At 35.9% G+C, this 25,973-nt stretch overlaps 1 long non-coding RNA gene across 2 annotated transcripts; it reads left to right on the forward strand.

Annotated features, from left to right (window-relative positions):
* The first annotated feature begins 15,391 nt into the window (after nucleotides 1–15,391).
* LOC145598231 (uncharacterized) lies at nucleotides 15,392–17,801 on the forward strand. Of its 2 annotated transcripts, XR_014103514.1 has the most exons (3): nucleotides 15,392–15,761; nucleotides 17,011–17,418; nucleotides 17,515–17,801. It is a non-coding gene; the product is annotated as an uncharacterized LOC145598231 (long non-coding RNA). The 2 variants fall into 2 exon arrangements; XR_014103513.1 differs by having other exon boundaries at nucleotides 17,011–17,801.
* The last annotated feature ends 8,172 nt before the right edge of the window (nucleotides 17,802–25,973 follow it).

The following is a 25,973-nucleotide window of genomic DNA, read 5'->3' on the forward strand; positions in this document are numbered from 1 at the left end:
TTTCTAATATCATGTCGATTTCTAGTATCATGTTTGGGCTAAAACTTTTATCTTTATTATTAGTGACATGCTAGGATTTGTTATCAATCCGTTTAGTATCATTCCTAGGATCTTACTAATGATGTTTTGATGATTTTGATTATGATGATGATTGTTGTGTCAATTATACATTGCTTGATTATTCATGATTTATTGTTATTGCTTGATTACGCCCCTTCTTGCAGGTTTAAAGGGAATTTGTACTTGAAATCATGCCTAATAAGATAATTAATAAATTGATTTTAGGCTAATATGATTTTAATTCAAGTGATCGCCAATAATAGATTTATTTGTGCATTAATTATCAACCAACGTAGATTAAATATGCTTAGGATTAACTTGATGTTTGTATGTTGATCGAAAAGCGCACATGAATATCATAAGAATTAAGTAGAGGCCGATTTAGGGCGGGTTCAATCTCTTTTAGGTTGGATTCGTACCATCATCCCCGAATATCCAGTCATGGTTCCGGACCACAATGGAGTTAGCGATCTCCGTGATCGTGAATGGGGTGTAACCTTCACACCCGTGAAAAGTTTACAAGTTCCTAAACCTTGTTGGCGACTCTTTTATCTCTAGCTTCTTTCCCTTTGGACGCCACCATGCCTAAAAGCATGATCACAGTGGGGCTCAAAAGGTTGAGTTTGAAAAATTCCCTATAGTTTTTGGCAACTCTGCTGGGGAGGATTTCTAATTTTAATTCCTAAAATTTATTTTGGCAATTGATTTAGAATGAGGGGATGAGACTTGAAAGATTCTAGATATTCGTTGTGCGTAATTTTGATTAACATTGTGGCATAAGCATAAAAAGGTTTTCATTGGAAAGACCATCCGTAATGCGTAAAAAACATAGGATTGTTACAAGTAGGAAAAGCTGGAAATATCTTTCACAACTAAAATTGAATAAACACTGCGAAAAATCGGAAAAAGCGTCGAATTCCAGAAATGTCGCGACGCGCTGGAACTGTCGCGAGACGACAGCGACTATCGCCAAACGATAGCTTTATCGTGGCGCGATAGAGCTGTCGCTGCGCGATAGTCTCTATTTTCTCGCGCCGAGTTCTCGCGACATTGTGCCAGTTTTCTGCTTTTGTGTTTTGACCGATTCTAGTACTGTTTTGACGATTTTACTTCTTGATTGAGTTTTTCCGACTTTTCTAAACCCATATATGTTCTACATATGGTCTTAGCCCCTGGGAATTCACGCTCCATCCACCCTAATGAACGCTCTGTGCAACAATGGGTGCATCCGAGTTTGTGAACTCACCAAACCATGGAAGCAAGTCTAACTTGCGGGGTCCCATCCATCGTGCCAACCCTTCTAAGGTAAGGCTTCCGCACGATGCATCCGAACTCATAACCATGGACCCTCTTGGACACCATAATCTTTGACCTTAGAGAGCTAGAGCCATGGTTAGGTTGCAAACTCATTGCATCATATTGTGATTACTTGACTACTTGTGCATTCCTTACTTGTGCATACCTTACTTGTGATTAAACTAACTTTTTGTGTTGACTTGTTTTTGTAAATAAAGTCTTAACGAACTAATCAAAGACTAAAAAGGACTTTGCTTAATTAATTGGTTAATTAATTTGAACCTATAAAGTCTAAACATACTCGACCTAGCAGTCCATAGGATTAAACCTTCGAAAGGATCACCTAAAAACAAACTGGATTGACAATCCTTTATTGGTGCGAAAATTTGGTCTGTGCCACAGAACGCCAGGTCTATCGCGCCGCGACAGTCTTGTCGCGCCGCGATGGAACCAGCGTTCCGCGACAGTTCCATCGCCACGCGATGGTTCGGTTTTTTCTTTTCCGAGTCTTCGTGTCGAGTCTAATTTTCATAATTAACCGATTTAATGTACAAACGAGGTCTTAACTTAGTCTTTTCTTGAGTCTAAACACATGTTTAGTCCCATGGTCATTACACGAGTCTTGCACATATCACTTTCACTCACGAGTCATCGCACACACTTTGTACATACTTTTTTCACACATGACCATGTTTTAGGTCCATGCATGAGTCGTCCTTTCCGTCATTTGAGTTGAGGGTCCATTATATTTTCGGATTTTTCCATATCATTCCACAAATACATTCTTTCCCTTCACATCACATTACATACTTCACACTTTCCACATTCACATACTTTCCTCTTACATGCTTCCCCCATACATATCATTCCCCTCATACACTATGATCTTTTCCCATTTATGCATGTTGAATCGAGTTTGAGTCAAGTAATTGACAATGAGTGTCCATGATTTCCCTTTCCACAGCGTTTGGTCAAGGAAAGAAGGACGCTTAATCAAAGATAATACTTTCGTACAAGTACTCCTTTTTTATAGACCAATTCTAACAAAAAGAAAGATAAGAATGGCAGCTAGTTAACAAGATAAGAAACTGTGAATGGACTTGCTGAAATGCTCAAGGGACTCACCACCCGAGTCGAAGACCTTAACAAGCAAGTACCTATTGAGACAATCAAGCGTATCGAAGATAGCTTAAGCTAAATTTCCAATGATTACAAGTACCATGGTATAAGCTCTAAGGGGATCTCACTGGACAAGGAACTTCTTTCGCACAAGTTCTCTGCCAATGACATCCCTAAGTTCAAAGCTACTAACAACCCTTACTTCCACTTGAGGGCTTTTGAAACAATCATGGAGATCAAGGGGATTGACAAGAAGGTTTTCCCCTCGCTCTTCTCTCTCTCCTTGGAACCAGTATGCCAACAGTGGTTCTTCTCTATAGGTGCTGAGAAAATTGCTACTTGGGATGCTATTACAAATGCTTTCATTGATAGATACAAATGTAATATTCAAGTAGAAACCGATCTTAGGGAACTTGAAATTCTTAAACAAAAAGAGAATGAAGGTTTTACTGCATTTCACAATAGATGGAAGGAAACTTCTGCTAGAATGATTGAATTTCTAAGTGAAAAGGAATCTGTAAGGATGTTCATTAAGAATCTCCAAGAGAAATATCAATGCAACTTGAAATATCAATGCAACTTGAATACTTTCAAAGCTGTTTATAATATAGGCATTGAAATCGAAGATGACCTTGCAAAATTGAAAGATGCTAACAATAGTAACAACAGTGGCTGGAAAGGAAAGAAGAACGACAATCCTTCTTCTTTCGAAAACACCTACTCTAGTAACAATGTTAGCACCTACGATCTTAATGATGTCTTAGCCATGGACAATCAAGGACCAAGAAGACAACAAAAGAAAGAGTTCACCCCTATTGGGATGAGCTATGACACCGCCTTCGATCGTCTCCATGCCAAGGGGCTCATCACTCCCATTGGACCTATTCAAGATCCAGCGCCTGAAAATAGATCATCCAACTGGAATCCTAACGCCCATTGAAAGTACCATCAAGGTAGGGGTCATACTACCGAGAGTTGTTGGAAACTAAAGGAGGCCATCCAGTATTTGATTGATAATAACAAGCTTCCCGTTCCTCCAGCCAGCAAGAAGACCGAGTGAGGATAAGCACAAAGCGCGAGGCGGGCTTCAACGACAAGATTTCATGATTTCTTTCTTATTTTTGATTTCCCCTACCCCAATAAGTCTAGCATAGGCACCCTTCATCTTCCTTAGATTTATTTCATAAGTTTGATTTTTTTTTCCTTCTCCATTTTCAATAAAATGAGCATTTTCTTTCTTTGCATATGATCATTGCACTGTATTTCAAAAAAAAAAAAAAAAAAAAAAATCCACGCTGAGCTAAGCACAAGGTATACCAATGATTTAAGGCACCCTTAGTAGCCACATCAAATCGCCTTTACCCCTTTCGAATATACAATCCTTTCTTGATAAAACACTTTGAGCCTCGTCTAACGATTGACCTTTCTTTTTTCAACCCTCATCTACCTAACCTTCGGATAGGACGGTGTGCAACTTATGCCATTTTCAAAGCCAAGTAAAAAAGCTTGAATGATTTTTACCAAAATTTCAAAAAGTATAAAAAGCAATAAAAGTGTGCAAAAGGGCAAGTGTTCCAATGTCTTTGATATGAACACGTCTTGGATTGTGTCTCTTATCGAGTGCTCGGCACTGTGCCTGAGAAACATGAATACCAAGTGAGTGATAGACCGCATGATCGGGATTGCCAAACTTATCTAAAGAAAATTCAAATACAAATTTCAAATGCAAAAACAAATAAAAGAGAGTTCAAAAGTGAGAAAACCTCAAGCATACAAATACCAAGATTCAAATGCAAGGTTGCACACCTTGGGGGCTTATTTTGGGTCTTGAGCCTTTATCCCTTCTTCTTCAAACCTTTATCCTAACCCCATTACAACCCTTGAAAGACCTCCTTGAGGTGTACGCACACTTGTGCGAGGTTTGGCTAGAGCTACGTTCGACCTGATTCCTAACGGATGCGTAGGCAACCTCACATTGGGGTGCGGCCGTAATAAAAATGCATTCACTCATATTCACATTCATACGTGATCATATCAAGAATCTCCAATGCGCATCCCTATCTATTTAGAGCTAGACTTGGGGGCTTGATCCCTACTTCATTAGCCTACCCAGCCTAAGAGTCACCATCATTTGACTCTTCTCAAAATATTTTTCCACACCCTTAGCCTTTGCAGCCTAACTTTAGTGTCACTTTCACACAAATCACACATACATAGCCAAATAATCCTTCCCTTAGGAACCCTTTGTCATGAAATCTTGATACAACCCTGAAGCATGCCTTGTCATCTTAGATCACTCATAATCATAATCACCATCGAATCACAAAGTATGAATTACTTAGCCTCTGCGCCTAAGTTACCCAAATACTTTCATTATCGAGTCATTAACAGGGATAGTCTAGGATGCTACAATCCTTGCACCATGAGATACAACATCAACGCATACACTTGATTAAGCTCACTCAACATGCACCATCGCTTTCTTGATTCATCTAGAGGAAGTTCGAAAACTTCACCGTTTTTGATTTTCACCTACCTTCTACCTCTTTTCCTTTTCACATCTTTCTTTTTCGGGAGAAAGTCGGTACCCTCCACAAAAAAATGACGGAAAATTTTTGCTTTTATGCATTTTCGAGTTGCACGAGCACAATCACAACACAATCATCACATCGAGTTGAGTCATGCACATTGGGTTGTCATCACGTTGAGTTGAGTTTGCACACATCAAGTCATAACCCATCGAGTCAAGTTAAGTATATTGAGTCACACAATGAGTTAAGAACACCAAGCCTTGAGTCAACCTTAAGCCAATCAACCACAATGAGTTGAGTACACCAAGCCTTGGGTCAACCTCAAGAAAGCTATAAATACGAGCCAAGTCCTATAGTCCAAAATATAGATGCAGGTACACTAAGTCCCTAGCGGGCGAGCAACTTTTACAAGAGATTTGAGGCGATTTGATTGAGCAAAAAGGCACAAGCAACATCAATAAAGCCGAACGGGTAGAATGAGTCTGACATTGATTCCAGCGCAGCACGACAGAAACAACGCGGCGCGATACACACTAACGTGGCGCGACAACACTGTCGCCGCGCGATGAAACCTGACATGGCACGTCGGACTTGAATTCCTGCAGATCGATTTGTTGGACAACAATTATCTACTCAAGCCTCGTGATGAGCAATCGATTCTTTCCAAAGCAGATGATTATGCATTTGAGCCTCTTGATGAGCATTTGAGCCTTTTGAGCATCGTGATGAGCGATAAATGATTTGATTAGTAGTCAGCCGGATTACAACTTAATTGATGATCGGCATGATGACGATCACATTTTGATTACACATTGAGTGAACACCTTTGAAATCACACCTGTGAATAGTAATCGACCTGATTACAATCTTAATTGATGGTCGGACTGATGACGATCATCTTATTGATTGATTAAGTACGCCTAAGAATTGGCTGAATACATTTGAGTATTGATTGACAATGCCTAAGCATTGGCTAAGCGCATTTGAGAACGCCTAAGCATTGGCTAAGCACATTTGAATTCACCTAAGCATTGGTTAAGCACACTTTAGTACACCTAAGCATTGGTTGAGCACGCCTAAGCATTGGCTGAGAAAATTGATTGAGCAGTGATTGAGCATAATCACAAAGAATTCCTAAGATTGAAGATTTCTACGAAAATCAATTTGAAACTCGGTAAGACCTTGAGAGATGAGGTTTTTACGGTAGACTTTCCAAAGATGGAGAAGATACCACTTCCAGGAGTGAAGGCGAGAAAATTTGAAGACGGCTCAGGAGTAGTGGTCTTCGACAGCATTCCCTAAGATGTGGAGGTTGTCCCCCTTTGATCTGAAGATGGCTAAGCACTGCGATCTTCGACGACATTCCCTAAGATGTGGAGGTTGTCACTTTGATCAGAAGATGGCTAAGCACAGCGATCTTTGACAACATTCCCTAAGATGTGGAGGTTGTCACTTTGATCTGAAGATGGCTAAGCACTGCGATCTTCGACGACATTCCCTAAGATGTGGAGGTTGTCACTTGAATTTGAAGATAGCGAAGCACCGCGATCTTTGATGGCGCTCCCTAAGTTGTGGAGTTTGCCAAGCAAAGCAAATTTGATTAAGCAAATTGATGTCGCGCAGAGATGTGTACCCGACGGTGCAAGATACGCGTTTTTTAACTCATTTATTTGTAGAATGAACGCTTTCTGCAGGTATCGGTGTTAAAAAGAATGATTTAGGATCGCAAAACGTTCTGAATCATTTTCTGTCCCTATCGACTTACTTTGACTTTTGTTTTCGAAACATACGTTTCTCCAAACTCTGTCAAAGTGGGGGCTTCTGTAGACACCTGATTGTGTCTCCCCAAAAACCAAACCCAGTAATGAGTACCTTTCATGTCTTTGATTATCGACTTAGGTGAAGAGTTGAAGAGTCTTGTGAATTCCCTTTAGCCTTGACCATTAATAACCTTTCCTTAAATGTTTTAAACCAAAATCATTCATTTCGTGTCTATGAAAATCATTCATTTCGTGTCCTCTTTATAAAAATGTCCAAACCAATCTATTTTGGTCCATAATCCTGGTCCAATTATTATGTAGTTGGATGGGGCTTGAAAAGAGCTTTCCAACGATATATTATAACCCCAGTCCGACTTATAACGAAGAAGTCATGGCCAAAATACTAAACCGAGCCCGAACAAAGTCTTACCTGCGACCCAATGATCATGTGGAGGGTCCATTAACCTTAACCTCATTCCTAAACCAATTAGGGTTTATTAAAAGCTTCTAAAATCATCTAGAAGGTTGTTTTCGATCCTAAATCCATTAGGATTTATTTTGAGTTTCTAGAATCCTTTAGAAGGTTCTAATTTATCCTATTTTCTAAAAGATAAAGATTTAATAATTTTACATCGGATAAAACATCTGTTTTTCAATGATCCTAATCCCGGTCAAAATAGAGTACGTATGGAAATTTGGTTAACCCAATCCGATTGGAAATCAGATTCCGTACGAATTCTACCTTTTGAAAACCATCGCTGAGAGACAGCACTATCGCGCCGCGACAAGGCTGTCGCGCCGCGATGGATCTGTTGCACCGCGACAAAGCTGTCGCGCCGCGATGGGAAACGTTTTTTCTGAACTTTCGACCCTCTTTTTTCCTATAAATAGAGGTCGTTTCACCTCGTTTTCGATTACCAACAATCATCATCTAATCCCCTCTCTAATACTTTCTCTCTCTCTCTCTTGATTCTTTTCTTAGCCTAGCCTAAATATGTCCTAACACACATCCTTGAAACTTTTCCCAAGAAAACACCATACCTCCCTCACGTGCTTCGAATACTCCTTGCCCTCCTCGAAGTTGCCTTCAACCTCGACGTGAAAGGTTGATAGTTCATAGGGTTTGGTCCCAAATCTATATTTCAATTCTTATTTGATTTATTTGATTTCATTTTTCTTGAAGTTTACTAACGTCTGTACTGTTTTGATAAAAAGAGATACGAGGCATTAAAGTAAGTAATTCGATTACTTAATTGTTCTTTTGATAGAAATCATGCTTAGAATATTACATTAATTCCTAGTATCATGATAGGGTGTTGATTTTGATTCCTAGTATCATGTTTAGGGTGTTAACTAATATTTCTAATATCATGTTGATTTCTAATATCATGTTGATTTCTAGTATCATGTTTAGGCTAAAACTTTTATCTTTATTATTAGTGACATGCTAGGATTTGTTATTCATCCGTTTAGTATCATGCCTATGATCTGACTAATGATGTTTTGATGATTTTGATTATGATGATGATTGTTGTGTCAATTATACATTGCTTGATTATTCATGTTTTATTGTTATTGCTTGATCACGCCTCTTCTTGCAGGTTTAAAGGGAATTTGTACTTGAAATCACGCCTAATAAGATAATTAATAAATTGATTTTAGGCTAATATGATTATAATTCAAGTGATCGCCAATAATACATTTATTTGTGCATTAATAATCAACCAACATAGATTAAATATGCTTAGGATTAATTTGATGTATGTATGTTTATCGAAAAGCGCACATGAATATCATAAGAATTAAGTAGAGGCCGATTTAGGGCGGGTTCAATCTCTTTTAGGTTGGATTCGTACCATCATCCCCGAATATCCAGTCATGGTTCCGGACCACTATGGAGTTAGCAATCTCCGTGATTGTGAGTGGGGTGTAACCTTCACACCCGTGAACGGTTTACAAGTTCCTAAAACTTGTTGGTGACTCTTTTATCTCTAGCTTCTTTCCCTTTTGGACGCCACCATGCCTAAAAGCATGATCACAGTGGGGCTCAAAAGGTTGAGTTTGAAAAATTCCCTACACTAAGTTTTTTATTTTTGATGGTGATCCCACCTCTCTAAATGCCCCATTTAATTTGGGGTTTTGTAATAGAGTTGGACTCTAATGGAACTCGATCAATAGTAAGAAAACCTTGAGTACGATACTCTAAGTCGTGTTGTAATTTAGTCTAAGCTACTAAATCAAGACTAAGTTTGGGCATGAGGGTAAAAGTTGTTGGAGGAACCTCGCTTGAGGTTCTCGCTCCCGAGGTTCCCATTTCAAGGTTCGTACTCGTGGTCGGGTGAAGAACTCTTCAAAGGTATATATATTCTCTAAACTTAATAATTTGATTATGTATTTTAAATGCTTTTAATCGTTTTAGTTATACATGGGTCCGGGGCGGGTTTTGGTTTTTGTACGATGTTTAGAACACTGTAAAAACCAACAATGGTATCACAAGCCTCTTGTATTTAATTTTTACGATTTAAATTAATTAAGGGGATTTAAAATTGGATTTAAAAATCTGGATTAGCACCTTATTAGATTGAGGTTTCGATTTTTATTGGATGATAATCGAATTAATGTCGGAATGTGACTACGAACCCAGATTTCGACATAAAGTAGTGATTTTTGTGTGTAATATGCATTCTAAATAAATCTCTACCCACAAAGTTATTAGAAAACGGCTTCCAGAAGCCAAAATCCACCCAAACACGTGTTTTCGTTTAGAACGAGAAAATTTCTAATCTTTAGACCTTAATAAATTATGGCATATAAATGTTGATTATGTGAATGATTACATATTTAATCTACTGCCCCTATGCACTAATTAATGTGTGAAATTTTGTAATTTTTGGATGATTAATTTAGAGTGATCAAAATTCCACATAAACCTTCAACTTGCTTGAATGTTGCAATTAGATTGTTGTAATTAACTTGGTTATTGTTGGATTAAGATTATTAACCTCCTTTTTGTTCAAAGATTGAAACTTTATTGGATAAGTGGTTTAAATCTTGATAACTAAAACCCTAAAATAAACAAAGATTGAATTTTTGATGATTTTAGAAATCGATTTTGAAATTCATGATTTTCATGCTTGAGTCTGAAATGTTTGATTGCATTGGATGTTTGAAAAATTCAAACTTGTATGGTCCTAATTAAATAAATTATTTTTCATTAGATGGCTAAATAATTTATTTGGTTAGTTTGTCAAAATCATAATTATTTTAATCATGGGATGAGTTAATTTAATTATGAAGCATACCCTAAAAATTTTATTGTTTCCAAATGGCCTAAAATTATTAAAGATTGGATCTTGTGAATAATTTTGAATGTTGCACCTACTTGGATTAATTTCAGTTGGACTTAAAATTAATTCAAAATGCTCAAAATTTTAATTCAAAATTAGATTTAGAATTAAAAATTGCCACACGAATTTTTCGGGATTAATAATCCCAAAGCTCGCACGAAAATCGAGGCTTTGGAGCCCAAAGTACACCCTCTTGGCTAGCAGGCCTCTTTGATCTTTTTTCTTGTAGTGAGGGGCTTCTCGCGCAGCCCACATGAATGTTGCTGCCTAGGGGTCAACTCTTATGTGTGCGAGTGTGTGTGCGACGGAGAGCAGGCAACGGGGGCGGGGAAGAAGTGATTATGTGCGAGCGTGCTTGCTTGCGAGTGTGTGCGGTAAGTACGTGAACGTGCTGGGGCTGCTAGGAAGCACCCAATGCTGGCATATGAGGCTAGCTAAACTGCCAGACAGCGCTAGTAGCACACACACACCTTGTGTGCGCGCGGCATGCGAAGGCTGCTTGGCTGCACTAAGTAAGCCAGTGCACACGCTATCTTGGGCTACTGGGCAGCACCGAGCACGCAGCACAATGGCTCGGCTATGCTGCCTAGCAGCGCTCAAGCAAGCATGCTAGCTTTAAATAGTGCGAGTGGTCTAGCAACCACTCAAGCACCATAAGGGCCCGGTTTAGATTGAAACGTGGCACGACCTCGATTTTTCTCAGAATCGCTTTTGACAAAAATGACTTTCTTAGTTTAATTAAAACTAATTGGATTAATTTAATTAATATGTGTGCGGGTTTCAGTGGGAGCGTTATTAATCGGTTTTTGGGAGTCTAAGCGTTTTACGTGCTTAGGGAGTGCTTTATTTCACATAATTGGTTAAATAACTCGACTAGTTTTAATTAGGCTTGTTAATTGGATTAATGACCTAAGTTAGTAACGAGTGCACGTTATTTATCGATACGTGGCTTAGTGATGTTACTTGTATTACTTGTAAAATTTTCATGGACCATTCACTTTAAATTGAATGGGTGAATGGTATATTAGATATGCTCCTGTGTAGGTTTTATAAAAGTAACTAGTATGGCCCGACTAGGACAGAAAATAGGGGCTGCAAGCCGTGATGTATTTTTATAAATCTAAATACGGACTGCGTACCGTTAAGTTTTTTGTACTTAGTTTATTTAGATAACTTCCTAGTACTAGTACTTGCATGCTTTTAGGGCGAAATCAAAGACGACGTTTCTTTGAAGACGGAGCCAAAGATGCCAAGGAGATCTTGGAGTTTCAAGATTGGATGCTTCGAGACCAAGTTCAAGGGGTCATACTAGGATCACTAAGCATTTATTTAATTATTAAATTATTTATTTATTTATGCCCTTGATATTTAAATGCATGCTATTGGATTTCTCATGTTGAATGATTAGTTAAGTTCACTTAAATCAAACCATCATAGAAATCCTATGTCCAAAAGAATATTGAGTTAAATTGTCATTTTAAAATGATACTTACTAAACCTTTGAAAGTCGTTGATGGGTTCTGTTAAAGTAAGTCATCATCAGTTTTCTAGGGAAGTAAGGTATGTAGGACATACACGTCAATTTTGGTTACACTAAACAATATCAGTAAGGAGACCTTAGATGTTGTGGAAAACGGGATAAGTCTCAAGAGGCATTAGATGCGACGACTTATTAACCAAGAGTAGTTTAGAACTATTAGCAATTGGGTTGCTTACCTCTAGATAATAAGTTTTAAGACAAGCCAAAGCATGCTTAAACACGTATTGATCTTAAGGGTCTTGGATTAATTTTATTCAAGCTTTTGGGACAAATTATATTTGAATAAAGAGTTAATAAGTTTGTTAATATTGTTAGATTTCATGTATTTCAAAGCTTATTATGTTATCTTGATAAATGGTTATACATTGCACATATTTTTTTTTTTGTAGAATTCTAAATAAGAATTATTATGTTTCCGTTGATTGGTAAAGGAAATCTTTTGAGAATAGTTCTCAATAAAGAAAAGGCATTTGTAAAATACAACTTCTCATAAATGACTTTTATGGCTAAGCCCGAAAGGACGGTTGAACATCATGTATTCAAAATGCTAGGTAGTTTTGAAACATGAAGTACTGAGTGTAAAACTCAATTTGTTAATAGTGGACAGCCAACATATCTTTTGTTTTATACGATAATGAGTCGTAGGACTCATTAATGTTGTAATTCAAGTACGAATTGAAGGAAAAGGACATTTTTTAGGGGTGAATTAGATGCTTAAATATGCCTAACAAAGTGTAAAAGTCAAAATACTTAAAGAGTTACTCTAAAGTTATGAGATGATGTATGATAAGAAATATAGGAAACAAGGAACAAAGAAAAGGAATTCAATATTCCAATTCTACCTAAGAGTTCATGTTATTAACTTAGCAACTTATCTTCCCAAGTATTAGATACTGCTTGAGTGTCTCACTTTCGAGAACTCAAAACTATTGAAGAAAAGCTAAGTCATTGACTTACAAGCAAAAATTATATCAAGTAATGCTACATGAGCTGTAAGGTCATTCAGTTTGTTTTAAAGCCCTTCTAACCAAGGATGGAACAAATAATAGTTATTCTGTTCCACAATTAGCAAACGTTTCTGTCTACGCACAGAAAGACTCACATTCAAAGTAAAACAACAATAGTTGTTGCTTTTATTGGAATGACATGGTCGGTTAAGTCATGAGTCAAGGATGATCGATTATAAACAAACAACTCTCTAACATAAACTTACAAGGTTTAAGTCATAGTTATGATTTGTGTTCCAACTATATTTAGCAAAGTCATATAGTCCATATCAACAAGAACATGTTCAAGGCTTTATTAGATAGACTTTTGAAAGTTGATTGATTCGGAATCGTTCTAAGGCAAGCAAATCTTACTTGTTGAAATTGACAATGAAAAGAACTATTGTACTTGGTATAGACAATCGAGTTCGAAAACTTGAGTATTTCATTACTTTAAGTTTTTCACAAGAATTTGAAAGAATATGGTTATATTTATCAAATATTAAACAAACTGGATCTTGAATAGATAAAAAGTTCAGTGAAGTATAGAATTGACTTGGCAAGATATCAAAACGTCTAGATTATATTGAGTGATGCTTGCTCGAGCCAAGAGTTATCATCTCAAGGTTATGAAATTGGAATTTCATAATAGGCTCCACAAAGAATATAGTATACCTTGACGGAGACATTGAAGCTATTTGGAAATAACTCGAACGATGATGGATCACATATCTTCCTATAGAGTTCTTAAAGATATGCACCAATGACTAATGTTACACTAAACAAAATGGTCAAAGCTAAGAAAAGACACCATATTCAGTTATTTTCATTTTTAATTAATTTTAAGTTTAGTTGTTTTTTTTTCTTTTTTACTTGTTGTAACCTTTGATTTATTAATTTGGTTAGTTTTATGTGTTTTATAGATTGAAACTAGTATTCAACAAAGGATTTTAAAGAATCTAACTGTACAATGGAAGTATATTAATTTTTGTTGGGACACAATTGTAATTTGTTTAGAGGTTTATAATTACTTATTGTAAAAGTTTAGAATTATGTGTATAACTATATACTTACATGTTAATAATAGTGAGTATATGCATTTTTTTGTTTGAGCTTGTAGTATTAATTATATGGGATTTCTAACTGAATTATTCATATTAAAGGGCGTGAAAATTAGAGTTATTGTATATATTGTGGTATAGCTATCGTATATACGAAATAGTATGTAATTGATAGTTATATTGTAATAAATTTTTTTTTTTTAATTACAAACATATCAAAGAGACCCCCTTTTTGAAAAGTGGTCTTTTAATTATAATATCATAAACCCCTTTTCAGAAGAAAAAAAAGGGGGCTCCTTAATGCTTTTAATAAATCATTTCCGATGCCTATAAAAAACCCCTTCTCTCAAAAAGGGGTTTGTTACGTTGAGCGAAGAAACCCGCTAAAAAAGGTGGTTTCTTAACTTAAGACACCACTGAGCTTAAGAACCCCTCTAAAGTGGTTTCTTTGGCCAGTTTGAGGGGGTTTCTTTTCATGTTTTTGTATAGGAAAGCTAGCTCAAGAAATCCATTGGTGGATTGAGGGAAGTATATAGGAATTGCAATATGTTTTCTCATAAAGTCAATAAAAGGTTTGGCTTCTTGAGAAACATAGAAATTCTTTTAGATAAGAAGATTAGTGGGAGCAAAAGTCAATTTTGTAAGGTCCAACATGAAGTTTATGAACTCTATTGTAAAATGACTACCAAATGCTAAATTCTTATACTTAAAAGTATTTTTCACTAATGGACCAAGTTAAGGCGATACTTAGTACATAGTGGGAATTAAGATCTATTGGACAGACTTAATAAAATATTTGAACGAGTAAAAGCATTTACCGTATTAAACATGAAAGACTTGGAAAGGCTTTCAACCCATATATATGAATCTAAGTGTTTGAACTAAGTATAAAGCTAGGCACACACTAAGTCAAACATTAAAGGCTCTAGTGGAGACTTTCAGCCGTATCATATAGCAAACTGTTTAGCGAGACTAATGGAAACTTGATGGGATAAAAGTTACATGAATTGGGAATAGTTCTGCAAATGAATCCGTCATGTATGCTACGATATGGAAATCGTCACATGACTTGCATGCTTGGAGCATGACAAGTATAATATACAAATCGACTTGAATCTAAGTAATAGATCGTTAGATTATGATCAAGAACATCCAAAGTACGTGTTTAAGTAAGAGGATGAGTTCTTGATGCATGAAAACATATAAATTTGAGTGTTGATGTTGCAATTACAAACTTAGCAAGGATTAGATCCTTAATAAGGAAGCCCTATGTAAGCACGCGCTTAGATGTATCGTGGCTTGAGGATGGTGACATGAACTTGTGTCCATGTAAAATGTGCGAAAATTGATGGTCAATTTCCATGTCCACAAATGATAAGAGGTTCCCAAAATCATTGTGAACTTATAGAAGAAAAAGGTAAATGCGCACCGAGCAAAACCCACCGGTTTATCAAATACGGTGCGAAAAATACAAATGACACCGGTTAACTGGTGCCCCTTCACCTTTTGTTTTTAATTAATTCTCCAAAAGATATTGGTAATACAAAGACACCGGTTAACCGGTGCCCTCTATGTTATTTTAATTTTTATTTTCGTCTAGGCTCTGTTCTCTCTCCTCAAATCACTTCCTCTCTCTTGCCTCCTCTTTCCCACAGAGATCTCTCTCTATCACTATCCCCCCCCCCCCCCCCTCTCTCTCTCTCTTATTCTTGCCTTCACCGTCGCCCCCCTCCACCGCTGAGTCGTTGACCCCTCGACCCTGGCCCCTGCACCACCGATCCTACATCTCTATTTCTTTCACTCTCTCTCTTCGCCGCAAAAGTGAGGAGTGGTTGCCGCCGTAATGAGAATCAACGGTTGCTTAATCTAACAGGCCCAGATTGATGGTGATATACGGTCTTGGTGGAATGATTATGCTGTTGATGATGATCGAAGCTCCATTGATTGAAGAAGGCTAGCCACGAAAGGAGGGGATCTGTAATTTCATCTTCGTACCTCGCCGTAATTTACTTCACCGGCGCCAGATCTTTTCCAAGCGGCGGAAGTCGACACTCTTCCTCGGTTTGCCTGTTTCTCTCTCCTCTTTTCTTACATTGAGATCGATCGACATTTTTTTGTTTGATAATTTAGGGTTTTAGTTACATATAGATCTTGAATTTTGTCATCTATTATTTTTTTACATTTCATTAAATTAACTCCTCCACTAACATTTAGATTCCCATGGTTTGTTTGATTTTTTTTTTTTTTTTTTTTTTTTTTGTAATTTAGGGTTTGCTTGATTTATGGCAGCTGAGTTTGATTGTTTATTTTCGATTTATTAATTGCATTTTTGGGTGATTTTGGAATTATATGATTTCAGAATTAGGTGTCGGGCTGAATAATTATATGTTTGGGTATAAAATATCGAGTTAATTAGCTTCCCTAATGTTTACTTTGCTGATTTTTTGCATTTAATAGTTCAATTTCTTCCCAATTTTAATTAGTTTTGGTTGTGTTAGCTTTAATAGCATATTCATAACTAATTTCTTCTTTGGTTTCTCTTCTATGGATGAAATTGGTTGTTGTATTGTGACTGAATCAGTGAATTGTCATTCCTAGTTATTTCATAAATATGGCTATAGTTTGAGAATTAGTAGAATGATTGGTATCATTGTTTCTTTTGAAGAGATGACCATTCTTTTACATTATTATGCTTTAGTTTATGTTTGATTTGTGGTTTTCTAGTAATTACCTTCTGTTGATAAGTGTTTTGTGTGAGCTTTTAACTATCTTTGCTAATCTGATTGCTCATGAAATGTGTTTTATTTTGCACTCATGGCCATCTTAAATTCTACTAGTGCTAGGCTATACCTTTACTCCTAAAGATCCTAGCTGTTTTTGCTTTTACATCATGAGTCAATGGCACTTAGATATTAAACCAGATTGCTTATGTGGCTATCTTACAGATGCGTTTGCCAATCAATCCACAGGTATATCATAGGCATTTGGTTGATTGCTTTTTTATTTTTGCATATAATAAATTGGAGATAGTCAGAAGCATCTTTGGAATTGGCTTCAGGTTTATAAAATTGAAACTATTAATAAATATCACATTTGGACAGTTTATTATAGCCTATTGTGATAACTAAATTAAGGCCTCCTCTACCTTTTTTGGTTGAAAAACCGGAACAAAATGATTCCCTGATGGACAATTCTGCTATGTTTGAAGTACTGTATTTTTGAAGCATGAGTACAACTTCTGAGTTCTTTAATGAGTGCATTGCAAATTTTACCACTTCTGCTATGTTTTATTATTGTTCGATGCTTTCAGGTGTTATTTAATGAAGATTTTGGAGTTCTTTAAGCTGCAAGTTATTGAGGTTGCTTCAGGTGCTATTTAATGAGGTTGCTTCAGGTGCTATTTTGGAGTGCTTCAGGTGCTATTTAATGACTCACTTGCTTCTACTTTATTTTGGGTTCAAATTGTAGTGTTGCGTTAATTGAGGTCCTGTCTATTAAGTGTGAATTTTCAGAGTTGCTCTTTGTTTCCTCTTCTTTAGTTCCTATATTAGTTTTGGATTTGATTTTTTGTGCTGTGTTTTGGCTTTATTGAATGACTTGAATATGCTGCCATGCTGCTTCCCTCCTGCTGCCGACTGTGCTGCCTTTGCTGCTTCACTATCTGCTCTGCTAGAGCTATTTCTACTTCTGCTCTGCCTTGACGAGGCTGTTGATGCAGGTGCTCTGCTCTGCCCTATTTTGTAAAATGTTTATTCCAAATAATGGTTTGCTTTGTTTATCTGATTTATGTTTTGTTTACTCTGATTTGGGAAAGTTCTTGTTCAAATTGTTAAGTGGTCACAAAAGAAGAAATGGAGGGTGATAATGGAGGATGGAAGGAATGGAGGGTGATAATGCTGCTATTCTGCTACTGGCAATTCCTTGCTGCTGTGGTGCTGCTTATGTGCAGCTGTTCTACTACTGTGCAGCTGCGTATGTTACTCTTTGTGTGTAACCTTGTATTTTTTTTTTTTTTAATTTTTTTGGACGAAAATTGTAATATTACAGCTTTTTTTAATGAAAATATGTAAGTTTATATATATGTTAGTGTTTATATATCAATTTAAGTGAAAAAAATACAAAATTTTTTTTTATTTTTTTTATTTTTTTTGGCCATTAAGGGCACTGGTTCTGAATAGGAACCAGTGCCAATAACCCCTTTTGCGCACCGGTTAAAAAACTGTAATTACCACCGGTTCTGAACCGGTGCGAAAAATCTCACTTTTTAGCATCCCTCAAATCTAAACCGGTTAAAAACCGGTTCGAAAAGCCGATTTTGAACCAGTGCGCATTTCCCTTTTTCTACTAGTAAAATTCAAGCACATCATCATTAGAAAGTCTACTAAAATATATGTTGAGGGCATTATTGCCTAAGAAACAGTAAAAGGAGGTGGTTTATTGGACAGTTCGTTGTTGAAGTTTGATGATCATAAGATGCTAAGTCGAAGGTCAATGAAGATGTTAATATTTGCAAAGTAATGGTAGCTAAACCTATGCGATAAGTGAAACACAACATTCACCATTGCATAAAAGAAATCAAGCATATTAGATATGGGCGTGATTTCTGTAAATGTTTTGTAATGAGTATTACTCTTAAACATTTGGGAAAACCATTTATCATAAGATGAAATGTTTAAAAGTTTCATAGTGGAATAAATTTGCTTATTATTATTCCATGTTCATTTAACTGTGGTTTAAAATTAAATGGTAAGTCCGTTCGATTTAATAATATTCAAATGAGGTAACAAGACCATGTTTTGGATAAGGAAACACCTATTAATTAAACATTGATCAGTGTGATATTGAAATTATCCCTAATCGAGGTCATTTAAAGGATGGATAATTAATGACCGTACTTAGAGATTAGTGTGTAGTATGATTTATAGCACCATTTCTTGTGCTACGAGGACATGAACGTCATAACTCATTTGCACGGGTATGAGTTTGGAACTATACCGGATCGACCTATGAGAATACTTTAAGAGATTTAGAAATCATCATAAGTATCTATCTCATTAAGGCTATCGGTACCTTTTCATCAACCATGAGTATTGTAAGTTCACTTGTTTGAGTACTAGTTTGTTTTAATGTTGTCAAACGTCGACCGTAAAAGGGGATTATAAAGGCAACACTCAGACAACTATGCCTCATAGCAAGTGAAGCTTGATGATACAAGATTGGGAATGTCTTCCCATTAACAATGAAAAATATGTCTTTTTTTTGTTTTTACAAGACCTCTCGAACAGCATTACTATGAAGATCCATGGCCGTACTCAGATGGATTTTGGATAATCATATGTACTTGAAATTCGTGAAACACTTCTGGACGTAATAAGGATGATGATGAATCTTACCTTATAGATCATGAAGAGGCATTAAGCGACATAGGAAAGGCCAATACACACACCGCACACTTGTCCGGAAGGACAAGTGGGAAATTGAAAGGAATGGTGTCCTTCGAACAAGTGTATTATTTCGATAGAGGGTTTAGAATTAATTACGGAGCTAATTATATAGTGAAGTCAAGTGATTGGAATGCACAAATGGAGGCCGCTACGATAAGTGAGATTAATGTAATTAATCTTGCAGCTTGCTCTTGACTGAACCTAACGGGTCACACTCAATCCTGTAACCAAACTAAGGTGAAAGATTAAGCCGAAAGGCGCTAATACGTCAATAGATACATTACGAACTTAAACGTCGGATTTCGAGACTAGAGCATCGAAACCGAATGTCAGACGTTATGTCGAGTCAAGGAATCGTAGAAATTGTCAAGCGACACATCGTGCTAGGCACGAGGCCTTACCGCATCATGTGCATGGGGGCAAGGCCTAGCCGAGCGCCAAACCGGGCTGCTAAGCCATGCCACAAGGCACAGGCCAAGCAGCAGCCCTGCAAGGTCCAGCACGATGCTAGGCTCGCGTGTGGAGGGCTGGCTGGTCGCAAGGCAACTTGCTAAGCCATACTAGCTGCACTGGGCTGCCGCAAGAAAAGGCCTAGCCTACGCCGGCCTTGCGATGGGCTTGCAGCGTGCCTAGATAGCAAGGCTTACTAACTGGGGCCTAGCCTTGGGCGCCAAGACATGCCTTGCAGCTCAAGGCCGGGCGACTAGGCAGCTGATGTAACACCCCCAAATCTCCCTCTACGGAAATACTAGTAAAATACGTATAATCATACCGTAGAGATAGACTTAGGCGTATTACCGCCGCGTGATTACGCAAGGCTACCAAAACTTACTAAATAAAACCAATACTTTGCAGCGAAAACTTTAATACTCTCTTATTAAAAAAAAACCATAAATAGTAACCATTGTCACGAGTACTCATAATTAAAGACAAAGACCAACATTCCTAATCTAGATGAAGACATTCCCGGGACTCCATATGCTCACATATTGACTTCACCTGAAATTAACCAACACTGCTTACCATTAAGGTAAACAGGGCGAACCAAAACAAAGAAGAAATACGGATTAGCAAAATATGCTAAGTACGATAAGTGCAAGATAATTAAACTCAATTTATTTGCAAACATGCTTTTAAAACCAATTCCAATAATTCAATATTTCAATAATCAATTCAATAAAACCAATTCCTCTTTTTAAATCCAATTCCTCTTTTTAAATCCAATTCCTCACCCAAGTGTGCACGCCCCCCAAGCTAGTCTCCTTATGTTGCAAGGCTATTCTTGAGGAAAGACTCGGTCATGCAAAGCCCAAAGTCTTATCAAACCAAATCCGCATAGTGGGATTACTAACAACATGCTTGTAAGGCTTTAATAATAATTCAAAATCCTTTTTAATCCAAAAATTCCAAAACTCATGATTTGAAACCAATACCAATAATTCAATATACTTAAAACTCCTTTTTATTTAATTCCACATGCTTTCAAAATCAAACCTTTTAAACATGAGTAATAATTTTAATTATTCAAAACATGATATAAAAATTAATCCTTCAATTTATTTATCAAAACCAATTATTTAAACATGCTTTTATTTTTATAAAACATAATTCAATTCAATTCAATTCAATTTAAATTCAACCATCATAAAATCACTCAAACATGCTTATTCAATCCAATCAATCTCAAAGGTATCTAGCCACCTAAACGTACCTTTGATCCTTGCTAGCAATCACACAAATAGACTTCAAGAACCTTGATTGAACACACCCTACAAATAAATATAACCTTAATTATTATAAGGTTAACAAATAATCACAACAATTAAATTAAAAACCCCCAACTATATGTACATGAACCTTTTAAATTATTTTCTCATAAACATCATTAAAAATCTGATTTAATTAAAACTAGTCATAATAATTTTATAAATCCCCCATAATAATAATAATTAATTAAATAAGAGAAGAGAAGAAGAAAAGGTAGAAAACCAAGGAAAAGAGAAGAATTGGATTTGCGTTGATAAGAATAGGCAGAACTTGCAGAGGCTGTAACTCCTTCTATATAACTCCGTATTGGGTGATTCTTGAGCCTAACCTCAAGGATTTTTCGAGAGGAACAATTTTCTGTGAAATAGCAAAACCCCAAAACTGACCAGAAGTGCCCGAAAATTGGCTCCAAAGATGTACGGGCTGATTTTCTTTAGAAAAGAGGAGAAGAAGAGTAAGAGAAGAAGAGAATTGGTGTGAAGAATGTGAGAGGTATGAGGGGGTATTTATAGGCTAGCTCATTCAATAATTATGGCAAGAGAATGTGGGAAGAATTATGGTAAAAAGAATTAAGGAATTACTTGGAGAAGAGAATGAAAGAAATATGGAAAGTTTTGATATTAAGGTAATTGTGCATAATAAAAATATGGAACATGTGTTGTCATGAAAAATAATATGGTAAGGGAGATTACTTGGGGAATAATCAAGGGAGATATAAGGTAGGAAAATAAGATGATCAAATATTAAGGAGATGGAAAAATAGAATTAAGGAAAATACTAGATTTTAAGGAGATAATTAAAAATATAATTTACCAAAATAAATTCCCCCAAAATTAGCCATGAGGGCCGAAAATCTTGAGCTTACCATAGCTCAGATTTTCGGACCTCATTAGTGGAATTAAGGAAGATTTTTGCTAGATTTTAAGGAATAAAAATAATTGTGTAAATAATATAGAATAATTAATTAAATAATTAATTAATTAAATACCAATTATTCACCAATAAATAACTAAGAAAATCAGATTTTCTATACATAGAAAATCCGAATTTCTTAGCTAAATAAATGGGAATTTTCGGACTTCTTAATTAATTAATAAAATATAGTTTTTACTTTAATTAAAATATCCGAAATATATAAATAATCCGATTTTTAAAATAAAATAAATGGATAATAAATCTTATCCAAAATCTAAAAATAATAATTAGGTTTCAAAATATTTTTGGCGCCAAAATTCAAATATCATTTTGGCTCCAAAATTCAAATAGTAAGTTAATTTACTAAAATACCCTTTTTGTAAAATAATAATTAATTAATTAATTAGGAAAATACGTATGAAAATACGGGGTATTACAGCTGACCAGTAGGTGGGGAAGAGCAACCACTTGCCTTATTACTTAAGGTCAAGGTGGTCCTCCCACCTACCCATTCTTGTTTGGCGACATGTGTCAAATGACTATAGATTGTGCTAATTAATTTAATTTAGAATTAAATTAAATTGCTAGGGTTTTAATTTTTGATGGTAATCCCTATAAATACCCCATTAGTTTTAGGGATTTGTAATAGAGTTGGACTCTAAGGGTTCTCCATCAATAGTGAGATAACCTTGAGTACGAAACTCTAAGTCGTGTTGTTATTTAGTCCAAGCTACTAAATCACGACCAAGTTTGAGTACGGAGTGAGAGCCGTTAGAGGAATCGCGCGGAGATTCTCGCTCCCGAGGTTGCCGTTTCAAGGTTTGTGCTCGTGGTCGGGTGAAGCACGCTTCAAGGGTATAATCTCTAAGACCGATAATTTGATTATGTGTTTTACATGCTTTTAATAGTATTAATTATACATGTGTCCGTGGCGGATTGTGGTTTCCGCATGGTGTTTAGGACACAGTAAAACCTAACAGGAAGGTCTACGACAAGTGGTAGGGGCACTGACCACGGGAGTGGGGGTCTTGGTGGCGGTGAGGGTGCGCGGGGCACGATAGGTTAGGGGTTAGTGCGGGGGGGGGGGGGGGGGTGGGTTGGGCTGAGGTGGTGGGGTTTTTTTTAAATAGTTTTTTTAAAAGTTTTTTAATTAATTAATTAATTAATATAAATAAGAACCAGTTAGAGGCTGCCACGTGGCATAATTAACCTTAATGACCAACTGTGCTAGTTATTAAGGGATTTGTTGTCATTTTCGTGAAACTAATGTGAGTATGGTGAATTAAAATTTTTATTTAGTATATATGGTGAATTAATTGAGTGATAACTCAGGGGTATTTGCATGAAAAAACCGATCAAAATGAAATAAAGTGTAGATTTGTCAAAACTCTCATAAATTCAACCTTTTACATCTAAGTTGAAGTGTAAAACTCCAAATATTGCATACAACTTTGAATTGGTTTAAAACGATGATTAGAACAGGTCGTACGATGATAATAAGTTAGCTTGAGGCTCGAATTTATTATGTTGCTATGTAATGTCGTGTGTTGCTGTTTGAAAACCTGGAATAAGGGTCATATTTACAAGCTAGGGTGCAGAAATGAGATGTCGTGCAAGAAATAATTGCACCACTAGAAAATTAAAATTACCATGACATTGTGCAAATGTTGTGACGTAGTGCATCTGCCGTGGCGCGATGCCTTGCGGCCTGAAGCGGTGCGTTGCAGCGTGACGAGGTACAACGCGTCTTATGCTTATTATGGATTAGGGTTATTAAGGCTTAGGTAATTATTGGGCTTGATGGAGCGAGATTTCGTAGATGGATTAAGGCGAAGTTGGCTTAATACGAAGGAAAGGAAAAGGTTTGGTTTGATGTTCGGGCAAAAAGGGATTGGATTAGGATATGGAATAAGCTAAGGGCCGATTTTTAAGTAATTCTTAGTTTCATTAGCGCAACTTGACCAATTAGCTATAAAAGGTCATTCATTAATGAGTTTGTGACGGGGAGACACGATTAGGTGACTACAGGCACGAGCTACCGTACACATCATAATTAGGATTGGTTTAGCCATAGCTGACGAAGTGGGGACACGGACACTATATCGACTTCCAACTAATTTTTTATAAATCTTTTGAGCTAATAATAACAATAATAATAATAATAATAATAATAATAATCATCATCATCATCATCAACATCATCAACCTAGTGAAGATATAAGCTGCAGCACGAGCCCCAATGTCTTGCGTCGTCGAGAACCTCTGAACCCGCTAATAAACAATAATAATAATAATAATAATAATAATAATTATTATTATTATTATTATTATTATTATTATTATTATTATTATTATTATTATCTTTAAGAAAATGTATGTTAAGCTTTTTATTGATAATAAATAATTCAAAGTTTATCTTGTTTAAAGAAGGTCGCGCAAAGTTGGTATAATTCATGTAAATTTTTCCTATTTAAAATCAATAATTAACTATAATCTAGAAGGGTGTCTTTTAAATAAAATATTAAAAACGGTATTTTAGTCTATTAGAGGGAAAAAAAAAGAAAATTTAAAATTTATAAACCAGAACCTCTATTTCTCTATACAAGCTAAGAAACTCATGCAATACGTGCCTGTGTAATATAAGAAACCTAATAGGCTTTATCCACCTCCTAATTGTCATATATCTAAATAATTAGTAGGTGTAAATTTAAAAACTGTTGATTAAAATAAAAAATAAAAAATAAAATTAGTAATTTTTTTTTAAAAAAATTGTTATTACAAAGAAAGTTAATGAAGTCGTACGATATTTTTTTATATCGACAGATTATTATAAAAAACAAAAAAAAGATATATACTGCTTGTATAATTGTATTATGCTTAAAAAAATAGAATTGGTCGGTAATTTTTTTTTATTAAAAAAAATTAACAATATTTAGAAAGGGTGATTTTGGAAATTGAAAGTGTGATTTATCACCCAAATCCCATCTTCTATTTATATATTATTATAGATACTTATACTAAAGTAGAGTATTTTGGAGGGCATTTACCTACAGATGTCAAAGGGGGAGGGGGGAGGGGATGTTGGCCTTCCCAACCCCATCCCTACCTAAAATTTTCATCCTCACCCCCACGGTTGGGGTCTAAAATTCATCTTCACCCCCACCCCAATAGGTACAATTTCAAAATCATCCCTGCCTCATTACCCCCCCCCCCCCACTTGGATATCCACCCCCACCTGATTTGCATCCTAAGACCCGCCTCCCAAATGCAATAATACCACATAAAATTTTATGATTATAATAATTAAAAAAAAAACAAATCATTGTCAATATTACAGATTTTTTGTTTATAATACAAGTCTATTACAAATTATTATACTTTTACTACATCATTTTAGTTAATTTTTTTTTAAAAATTGTATAAAGCATATTATTTTATTTTTTTAAAATATATGAATATGGATAACGGGTTGGTACGAAGTAGGTAGGTGGGGTGGGGCGGGGCGGGTATGAATTGAAGTGGGGCGAGTGGGGTGGGGTTGGGATAGGGTGGGTACAACCTAAAATCCACCCCCGCCCAATCACTTATGGCAGGTATGGTTTTTATCCCCATCCTAGCCCCACCACTCGCCAAACCGAGACCCATCCCTGCTCCATTATGGTGAGGATGGGGCTAGTCTCCTACATGACCTGTCCCACTGACATCCGTACATTTACCCTCCTAAACTTTACTTTAAACACTTATTTTACTTGCCTAGGAGTTTAGGAACTTCACTATTTATTTATTTATTTACATGTTTATTTATTTATTTATTATTAGATTGATAATTGAATTACATTCTTAACTGAACATGGCTCGAAAATTATCTATTGTAGTGACATAGATAAATAAGTGAATTGCAATGAGAATTTTTGAAGTGAAGTAGTTTTAAGGAGTGTTACAAAATTTTTTTAGCGCATATATAGGAGTGTTACAACATTTTCTGAATTAATGTAACAAAAATTTCAAAAAAACATAAAAATTAAACAACTTATGGATACAACTATGACCCCTTATAAAAATGGAAGCATTTTATTTCCACGCTTAAAATCAATTCTTTATAAGAATTAGAGAAAACAAAGGGGAAACAACATAATATATTAATTAA

This window comes from Chenopodium album, chromosome 20 (assembly GCF_948465745.1).
Source record: "Chenopodium album chromosome 20, dcCheAlbu1.1, whole genome shotgun sequence".
NCBI classification, from domain to species: domain Eukaryota; kingdom Viridiplantae; phylum Streptophyta; class Magnoliopsida; order Caryophyllales; family Amaranthaceae; genus Chenopodium; species Chenopodium album.